The sequence below is a fragment of the Triticum aestivum genome, chromosome 3D (genome assembly GCF_018294505.1).
Source record: "Triticum aestivum cultivar Chinese Spring chromosome 3D, IWGSC CS RefSeq v2.1, whole genome shotgun sequence".
Lineage (NCBI taxonomy): Eukaryota > Viridiplantae > Streptophyta > Magnoliopsida > Poales > Poaceae > Triticum > Triticum aestivum.
In genome coordinates, this window is record NC_057802.1 from 214,200,767 (window position 1) to 214,212,047 (window position 11,281).

The window sequence follows — 11,281 nt, forward strand, 5'->3', positions numbered from 1 at the left end:
AAACCTCAGTCTAACCCTCCCGACCAATCTTCTGCAGAAGGCATCAAACACCTTGTTGTTCAGCTGGTTTGGAGCCTTCTGTTTTTCTCTTCTTTGCCCCTGGACCGTATTGTTGCTTTCTTTGGACTAAGGGTAGCAGGGTCCTTCCACCAGACATGATTTGGCCGATCGCTGTGCCCCGAGCATGCCAGCTCAGGCGGTGACCACGGGTCATGCCGGCCAAACGCGCGCTCTGGCACCTCTGTCTTCTTCTCCCTCTCTGTGCACTCATCTCCTCATCGCCTGACCATGTCTAGCGTGTTCCCCGCGTCGTCGCCGTCTCTCTGGAGCTCTTGCCCCCTCCGTCTTCTTCTCCGGTGAGCCGTCCCCGTTGCCGCATAGTTCCGGCCCGTGACCGCGTCGTCTTCCTCGGCCGTGTCCTCTTCTTCTTGTCCCCGAGCTCCGCTCGTCTCCTTGACCTCTGCGGCTCGTCCTTTACCTCCCTCGTCGCCTTCCCGAGCCCTCCCGTGATCGTTGCCCATTGCCAGGGCCTCGGCCGGACGCGAGCGGCGGCACCCGAGCCCATCCGAGTACTCCACCAGCTTCACCTCACTCCCCTATGCCTCCCCAGCCATTCAGAACCTCGCCGGAGTGCCTCCCCAAGCTCCTCTATCGCCACAGTCGCCGGTGAGCCTCGCTTCGATTTCGGCGAACCCGTGCTTCCCCCTCCTCCTCTCCACTTCCAGAGCATCCACTAGAGTCCGGCGAACCTCCCTATAGTCTCGCCCACTCTTCTCCCCCATCGTAGCACTAGTTCCACCAGAGCCCAAAGCCCTCCTCCGCCGCAGCCGACATCCCTCTCGGCTCGGTGCTCCCCGGCGTCTTCTACCACCTGGACGGGATCCGCCTCGCCGCGCTGAGCTCGCCGGTAGCTCACACGCTCCATATGGTGGTTGGGATCGCCGGCGAGCCTCGTCGGGGTGAGCTCCCCTGCTCGGCCCGATGCGTCCAGGCGAGAGGAAGAAGAAGACCTGCCAGGCGGGCCCCGCATCACCCCGTCCCCACCAGTCAGCCGCACGGTGTTGACCCCGCCCAGCCACGTCACTTAAGTGGAGTCGTATTCTTCGGAATACGTCTTCCCAGCTGGAAAGCGTACTTTAGTTCTGTTTCAGCTTAAAGTACGTTTCCTCTGTTCTGAAGGGGTAATCCTGTAAATACGCTTTCTCTTTTTCATCTCAGCCGGCCGAAGTGGTTATTTTGTGAACGTTCACTATTTAGCCCCTTTTCTGCCTAAAAAGTGAACGACCACAACTTTTCACTCGTAACTCCGATTGAGGTGAATCCAAAGCCTACTTCTTCGTCTCGTCGAGCCCGTTCTGTTGGTGTAACTTTCATTATTGTTTGAAATACTGGAGATGACCTTATTGCCCTTGCCCCTAATCAGCCCCCTCTGAGAGAGAAACCTTTTTGGCGTTTCGTTCCGCGATCGTTCTACACTCCTCCCCGGTGCCTTCTTCATCCCCAGGCAAGCCACAACCACCATTTGCATGATAGCCATGCAGTAGCATTGGTTTTCAACTCGAATCTTAAATAACTGTTTGTTTGTTTTGTTACTACTATCGTTGTTTCGGTTATGCTATGGATCTGTGTTTACTTTCATGATATGTTCTTGTGCACCTGGTTATCATATACTAGTTGTTAGTATTTCTGTCATATGTATTGTTTGGTAGTATTACATGTTGATGTTGGTCATGTACTTCGGAGCATGACTATCGTCTGCTACCGAGTACCGTGATTATGCATGTTCCTTTGCATCTAGCTGGTTATATGCTTTGTGGTAGTATTTTTGATATGTTCTTGCTTAGTATCTATTATTGATGCTAGTGGCCATGTTATGCTATGAGTTGTGTTATGCTTGCGATATTCATGCTTGTCAGTATGCCATGCTCATTCAGATATATGATTCATTGTGGTTATGCTCGATGATTATGTTGCACCTCTATGCTTATGTTGATATCATACTCATGCATTGTAGTTGCATCATGTTATTTTAATATGACTCAGCTTATTGCATTCTAGTTTAACCAGACTTAAATGAACTTGAACAACTGTTGGTTGAGTCATGGTGCCACCATATCGAGCTGACCAGTGCAACCACATTTGCCTTTTATGGGAAGGTCCTAATTGGGTTTATTGTCATGCCTCTCGCCGGTGCCTCCAACGAGGGAAGGTTGTGCACGGGCGCTACCCTGATCAGGTAGGACGGCATAAGCCTTGTGTGCCCGTTGTTGTGATTGGTATACCATGTCCCCGTTTGGGACCGTTTTTGTTTTGCCACGACGGTGGCCGTTGATGCCTTTGGTAGGAACGGGGCCACCCATGACTTAGCCCAAAGGGGAGTTGGTTGGAGTGGCCGGGAGAGTGTCATGGCAGTAGATTGGTTTTGTCGGAACGCCGTTGGTCCACCCGAATGGGAGTGCGAGGCCATGGGTTCCATGGTGTGGGTACAGTGTACTAACCTCTACAGAGTTTTTGTTTAAATCTATCGATAGCCGCGCTCGTGGATATGGGCCCAGTTCGTAGTCGGTCACACTGTGGGTCAACAGTAATAATAATAATGTGGTAAATAACAACCTTGGTTCGATGATGAAACAAGTTGGTTGACATTTATTGTGATCGTGAGAGGATCACCGTGGTATCGTGTATACCAAGTTGATGGATATTTGTGATGTTATCGCAGGTAAAGGTCAAGCCCCTTGTGGTCATGTATGAGTACTATGGTATTGTAATACCAAGATTGATTGGATCCTAAGATTATCGTGTGATGTCCGCGATGGTAAGTTCATGCATGTTTTGGTTACGAGGTAACCCGATTAGAGTAAGTTGGTGCATGATAGTGTCATCATGTTATATGCTAGTGCTATCATGTTTACATGTTCATGCCATGCTCGTACTGTTCTAGTTGTATCATGTTGTACATGCCATGTTGATCTGATGGTATCATGTTCATCCATGTTTAACCTGTAATTGCCATGCTGTTGTTTGTCTTGAATGCTTCTGGTTATTGTGAGCTTGCAAGTACATTCAATGTACTGACCTGGCGTGTCATGCCATTTTGCAGGTCATGACGGAGTTGATTGCTTGTTTGACGTGGATTCCTTGTTTGTGAGCTAGGATAAGCGTTCCAGCCAGAGTCCCTACGGAGTGGAGTTCACCACCATCATCGTTATTCCGCTGCTTTGAGTTGTTCTGCTGCTTGCATGGAGCAACAGTGGCAGGCGTAGTGTCGCCGTGCCGATGTAATTCCCCGTTATATAGGAACCCCTTGTACCTAATATAGATTGTAATAAAGAGCTAATTTGTTCTATGCTAAGCAGTGTCGTATTCCAGAAGACTTCTCCTCGATCTCTGGGCTGGAATACGGGGCGTTCCGGTTTCTCTGAGCCAGGGTGCCACATCGCGCGGGTCCGCAGAGACCTCGCTGACGCCTGCGGCTTCCAGCTCTGCGATAGTGCTCGGCGACCAGCCCGTCAACGCTACAGGGATGGTCACTGGCACAGGCGCGGGGATGGGAGCTGCGACGAGAGCGGGGGCAGCAACCGCCGCAGCCAGCTCGTCCTGGGCCATGTCCATGAGGCCCCATTCCTCCTTATTTTCTATCTCCTTCGGCTCGGAGTTGACTTCACCAAACTTGAAGACTAGTGGCAGATGATCCTTCTACGCCATGGCGTTGGTGGAGGTCTGCGGGTGGGAGGGGAATGGGAGGCGAACAGTAAGGCCGCCCGTATTAAGCAGTGGCTCGGGTGCCATTAATGGAGAGGAAGGCGGGCGACCATGGAAGTCAAAGGGCTCGCTTCCCAGTGAGCCTGCACAGCGTACAGATTGCATGCTTCCCGGTGAGCCTGCGCATTGGAGGACAGCTTGCACGCCTCTCGGTCAGCCTGCGCAGCAGACTACGCTCGCACGCCTCTTGTTCAGTCAAGGTCAAGTAGTTGTCCGCACGGCACCTCCTATAGCCATTAAAACCAAGACACGTGGTGTCACGTGAATGGTTAACAGAACGCACACGGTTTGAATTATACAAACGTTTGAGATATTAAAGTGGCGGCTATTTTTTCAAAATATCTTTGTTGGTTGTTATCCGAGTGCGCCTTCTCTCAAAATGGACACGAAAAATACCACAGCATGTCGGGTGCCATTCCATGATAGCATGCCAAGTTTCATGAATTTCAGACGAGTTTTGGATTTACTAGAATTTAAAAACAAAGTATCTCAATGTTTTGTCGGCAATCAACGGTGCCCTGTTGTTTGACATTCATTCCCATTTCTTGCATGGGACCTAAGCATGCAACCAAGGACACATATTTGAATTTTCAACCAATTTATATGCATTAGAGCATGTGCATGTAGTTCAAATTTGAATTATGCACATGAATGCATTGAAAACTCAATTAATGCATAAAAATGTCCAAATGAACCCCGAAAAATCCCAAAAATTGACACAACACTCCTCTTGTTCTATGTTGACACTAGGAAAAAATTGAAATCGAGAAGAGGCAATGGATATCGTTTCATCTAGAAAGGTGAAACGTTCCCTACCGAAACCATCAGGCTTGTTATGAGAAGCTCTGGTTTGTGAGAAGCATATCCCCAAACCTGCCCCAAATGGGACAAAAAATTTACCACGGCATGTTGATTACGCTCCATGACAGCATGCGTTCATCAATTTCAGACGAGCTTTGGATTTACGAGAATTTAAAAACCATGTATCTCAATGTTTGCGGCCGAGTGACGGTGGCAGGGTGTTTGACATTCATTCCCATTTCTTGCATGGGACCTAAGCATGCAACCAAGAACACATATTAGAATTTTCAACCAATTTATATGCATTAGAGCATGTGCATGTAGTTCAAATATGAATTATGCACATAAATGCATTGAAAACTCAATTAATGCTTAAAAATGTCCAAACGAACCCCGAAAAATCCCAAAAATTGACACAACACTCCTGTTGTTCTATGTTGACACTAGGAAAAAAATTGAAATCGAGAAGACGCAATGGATATCGTTTCGTCCAGAAAGGTGAAATGTTCCCTACCGAAACCATCAGGCTTGTTGTGAGAAGCATATCCCCAAACCTGCCCCAAATGGGACAAAAAATTTACCATGGCATGTTGATAACGCTCCATGATAGCATGCCAAGTTTCATGAATTTCAGACCAGCTTTGGATTTACTAGAATTTAAAAACCAGGTATCTCAATGTTTGCGGCCGAGTGACGGTGGCAGGGTGTTTGACATTCATTCCCATTTCTTGCATGGGACCTAAGCATGCAACCAAGAACACAGATTTGAATTTTCAACCAATTTATATGCATTAGAGCATGTGCATGTAGTTCAAATTTGAATTATGTACATGAATGCATTGAAAACTCAATTAATGCATAAAAATGTCCAAACGAACCTCGAAAAATCACAAAAATTGACACAACACTCTTGTTGTTCTACGTTGACACGAGAAATTTTTTGAAAGCAATAAGAGGCAATGGATATCGTTTTGTCCCCAAAGGTGGGACGTTCCCCACCGAAACCATCAGGCTTTTGTGAGAAGCTCTAGTTTGTGAGAAGCATATACCCAAACCTGCCCCAAATGGGACAAAAAATTTACCACGGGATGTTGATGCCGCTCCATGATAGCATGCCAAGTTTCATGAATTTCATACGAGTTTTGGATTTACTAGAATTTAAAAACAAGGTATCTCAATGTTTGCGGTCGAGTGCCGGTGGCAGGGTGTTTGACATTCATTCCCATTTCTTGCATGGGACCTAAGCATGCAACCAAGAACACATATTTGAATTTTCAACCAATTTATATGCATTAGAGCATGTGCATGTAGTTCAAATTTGAATTATGCACATAAATGCATTGAAAACTCAATTAATGCATAAAAATGTCCAAACGAACCTCGAAAAATCCCAAAAATTGACACAACACTCCTGTTGTTCTATGTTGACACTAGGAAAGAAATTAAAATCGAGAAAACGCAATGGTGATATCATTTAGTCCAGAAAGGTGAAACGTTCCCTACCGAAACCATCAGGCTTGTTGTGAGAAGCTCTGGTTTTGAGAAGCATATCCCCAAACCTGCCCCAAATGGGACAAAAAATTTACCACGGCATGTTGATGCCGCTCCATGACAGCATGCCAAGTTTCATGAATTTTGGACAAGCTTTGGATTTACTAGAATTTAAAAATCAGGTATCTCAATGTTTGCGGCCGAGTGACGGTGGTAGGGTGTTTGACATTCATTCTCATTTCTTCCATGGGACCTAAGCATGCAACCAAGGACACAGATTTGAATTCTCAACTAATTTATATGCATTAGAGCATGTGCCTGTAGTTCAAATTTGAATTATGCACATGAATGCATAGAAAACTCAGTTAATGTACAAAAATGTCCAAGCGAACCCCGAAAAATCCCAAAAATTGACACAACACTCCTGTTGTTTTATGTTAACACTAGGAAAAAATTTGAAATCGAGAAGAGGCACCGGATATCATTTCGTCCAGAAAGGTGAAATGTTCCCTACCGAAACCATCACACTTGTTGTGAGAAGCTCTGGTTTATGAGAAGCTTATACCCAAACCTGCCCCAAATAGGACAAAAAGTTTACCACGACATGTTGATGTTCCATGATAGCATGCCAAGTTTCATGAATTTCGGATGAATTTTGGATTTACTAGAATTACAAAAGCAAGTATGTCGACATTTGCCGGAGAGCCACGGTGCCGTGGTGTTCGAATTTCATCCCCATTTCTTGCATGGGACATAAGCATAAACCCATGGACACATATATGATTTTACAACCCATGTCGGTGCATCGGAGCTTGTGCATGTAGTTTAATTTTGAATTGTTCACCTGAAATGGCTAGAAAACCAATTTAATGTGTAAAATGTTCAAATGAACCCTGAATAATTCCAATTCTTTTACGACACACATATAGTTGCATGTTCACTGCAGATAAAAGGTCTAGCAATTCAAACACCGTCCATTACCACTGTGACCCCATTATGTAATTCAAATCAAGATGAAAAATGAAGTGGATCCCACACAGTTTATTATCACCAACTGTGTGACATGCAGCACAAAATATCCTAGAGCACCCTCGGTGTATAGTACGCCTATGGCTTACGCGAGAAGGTGCATCGGCTACAGTCCATAGCCGGCGTCTCTAGCAGACTAGCTCGCTCCCCAAATATCATTTCATTGTTCAATCGTCGCCGGTGAAAGATGGGCACGTGGACCTGCGTCGTGAGGGCAACTTCGGCGGCCAATCCGGCGAGAGCGCGGCCGTAGCCGCCATGCGCGTGCTAACATTGTGCATGAGCGCGGCCGCAATCTGCGACCGGGCAGCCAAGGCAGCCCAAACGGTCGCTGTTGCTTCTCAGGTGGCGATAGCAACATCTGCCTCAGGGATAGCAACTGGCGAGAGCGGCACAACAGCTGTCCGTTCCGCAGCGGCGGCCTTAGCCCTGATGGAGGCCGCCCACGACCATGTCGAGACCGCCCATGCCCAGCTCGTGGCGGTCACCACACAAATCAAACGAAGCTTCTCCGACAATGGTCGGCAACCCATGACCGAAGAGTTGGCAATCGCCGAGAGCGTTCGAGCAGCCGTCCGTTCCTCCACCGCATACCTTGCGACGACAGAGCCCGTCCAAGCCCAGATCGCGGCCGCCCACGCCCAGCTCGTGGCGGCCTTTTCCAAAGAGATGGCGGGCGCGGATGGCGAGATGCTTGCCGAGTATGGTGCGATGGATGCCATGGATCCCCTTCCCCAGGAGACCGTCGGGCACGATCTGGACATGGAGGCAGCAGCAGAGATCGACGAGCACCGGCCGTAGTAGTACTCTTTGTTTTGTTTAATTAAGAGCACCGGTCTTTAGTTTGTTAGAGTACTGTTTAGGTCAGCTAGCTCTGTTTAATTGCTGAACTTGCTCGATTAAGAAGTGTGGGTGTGTTGTAGTCTCCTTTGTGTACCCAAATTATGCAATGACGTGGATGACCACTGTAACCAGGGAAATTCAAACAAAAATATTTGACGTTCAAACTCATCACACACGGATTAAGCTATCTGAATCGTTTGTGATGTTCACATATCGTACACAGTTCTGAATAAGGGACCGTGTCTGATGACACTTTGCGCGCCAGTTTTTTCACTGAAGCAATTCCAAATTTTTGGCTTCCGCGGAAATATCTACCTCCCCACCCCCCCCTTACCAAAAGCCACATTTCCCCTGTTTCCGCCTTCTTTTCCAAGTTGAAACCTTCACTCCTTGCTTGCAGTGCCGCCTCCTCGTCGACGACCCTCCTTCACGCTGCTCGGCCTCGTCTATCCAGGCAGGTAATCCACACACGACCCCCATCCTCCTCCTCCTTCCACATCCCACATGCCCCGACCGCCAGCACGACACCTTCCACCCAAATCACCAACCCCTCCCCTCCACCAATTAAGCGCCGCCCTAAGCCATGGTGCACGCAGTATAGCCAGGATCTCAAGGAGCATTTGGCAGCGGAGAAGCAAATCGCGGCCGCACGCGCGGATGAGGTCGTGATGGTTGCCATTCATGCCGACCCACAGATCTTGGAGGAGAACCTTGCCATTTGCTAACTACGTCGGTTAAGCATGCTCGGTTTACCCATTGCGTGTGCTGCTCCTGCCTTTCCTTCACAAATTCTAGTGAATTGTACTATCTAATTTTACCATGCAATCTGTTGCTCTAGTGTATATGTTTTATATATCGTGCAGTGTGGTGCTCACTTATTAACTGTTTTGTTAATTAGTTGTCGTCTTTAGTTAACTGTTTGGTTCAATTCTGCAAATGTGATGTTCAATTCTTCAGGTTGCAATTTTGTATTGTCTCCCATGTGAGAAATAAATCGAATTTATCTTTACAAAATACATAAGAAACGAATACAATTGCTATATTTTCAGGTTGTCAAGCATGCTTGGTTTGGTTATACATTGTGCAATGTGGTGCTCAATTAACGTTTGGTTCATTTGTGCTGTGGTGTTTAGTTAACTGTTTGGTTCAATTCTGCAATGCGATGTTCAATAGTTGTGGGTGCATTCTGTTATTGTATACCATGTGAGGAATACATTGAATTTGGATGCAGTAAATACATGAGAAACAAATACAATTGCTATATTTACAAGTTGTTAAGCATGCTTGGTTTGGTTAACTGTCTGATCTTCTATTAGGAGTATGTTATATTGTGCAATGTGGTGCTCAGTTAATGTTTGATTCATTTGTTGTGGTGTTTAGTTAATTGCTTGGTTCAATTCTGCAATGCGATGTCCAATTGTCGTGGGTAGAATTTTGTATTATTGTGCATGTGAGGAATAAATCGAATTTGGTTGCACTTAATACATGAGAAACATATACAAGTGCTATATTTCCTAGTTCTTAATCATGCTTGGTTTGGATAAATGGGTTTTCCATGTGGCTTGAATTAATCTGATGAATCTGCAATGTGCTTATTTTTCATCAACATATTTTACTAATAGCATGTGAACCCTTACTTAACCTGATGACTAACTACCTTATATGTGTTGCAGGGAAACAAATGGGAAGCACTGAGGTTTACAATCGAGGTTAGCACGTGCATGGTCCATTGTCTAATAGCACATTATTGTGCAATTGCAGGAACCATTCTAATATTTAGGTTTTTAACAATTTGGTCTTGCACATGTAGGTCCTGCTGTTAGAGGTTTTGACCCACTGTTCGACCCTTTTTGCATATGGGGAAATGAGTTGTCCATGAATATCAATCAAGTCAAGAAACTCAGAAAGATTGTTAGGATAAAGAAATTAGCGACAAAAAACAACAAGATCTTTGTCTGCACAACGAAGAAGACATCAGTTCACTACAAGATGGTACTAACTATTATACCTTGCCTTTTTTATTCCTTTGCCCCATTTCCAATATAGAGAAGATATTTATGCACATCCTTGTTTTCAGGCCTTTCCAAAGCAGTTCACTGATGATTACCTCTCAAACCACCTCTATGGTCAGGAGGCGAGGAAGGTTTTCATACAACACCCACGGTTCAATATTGAAGTATTCCTAAAGAGGACGAAGGACGGACGGTCAATCATCCACAGGCACTGGCCTAAAGTTGCAAAGACCTTCAACATGAATGAAAGCTGAATATTCGCCTTCTGCTTCAGCAGTTTTCCAGATGAGATGCATCTGTCTGTATACCATCTATGATGCTAATTTTGAAAGGTTCTACATGTTGCATGTGAAACTTGATGCTGGTGTAGTTGTGTAATGGGGTAGCTGAGTGCTGAAGCTATATCATGTTGTACTCTGATGTATTTCAATTATGAAATCCTGCTTCTTAATATGGAAATGAAATATATTATGTGCTTATGAATGTCAATTAGATTAATAAATGGATTATTAATAATAGGGAAATTAGCCTGCTAATGGCGAATTAGCCTGCTAATTGGGTTTTGCTATTGCAAACGGTTATTCAGAAGATACCGTGGGCGATGACCTCAGGCAACGCACACAGTTTCTAGGAATAAACCGTGTTGGATCAATGAACAATCACACACGACCTTCTCTTGAAAACTGTTTGTGTTAGGCCACCTTGCGCAAACGTTTACCACATAAAAACTGTGTGTGATGGACAGCCTTTGCCACACAGTTTCTTCTACGCACCATGTGTGATGCATTCAATAACGCAAACGGTCAAATTGTTAATATCGTGTGCAATGGCAACGCTATCACAAACGATTTAACGGGGAAAATTGTGTGTGATGTACCTGTGAACGGAAACGTTTTCCTTGGAGCCACTGTGTGGGATGTACATACGAATGGAAACGTTTAGCGGGGACTGACTGTGTGGGATGTACTTGCGACCGGAAACAATTTCACTTATATAATTGTATTTTTTAGCTCTATTGTACGTATTTATGTATTTGAGCGCTCGCCGGTCGCACATGACCTCATTTTGCCGAGCGTGTGAGCCAGGAGGGCATATCCCTGACGGTTTCTGGGTCGTGTGGGAAGCACCCCCTATCGCCGTCACTCACTAGGAGACGGTGCCAAATGCCATCGCGGAAAGGGGTTAAAAACCATTTGTATAGCACCGACGCGTACCAGTGATCGAGTATAAAATGATCTACCTCGAGATTGTATGTTGTGTTCTAAACCCTAAGGAGAGTAATTGTGCCTCTAAAGACTAAACCCCACGGCTTATACACACGTCGGGGGCACCTAGGTTACACA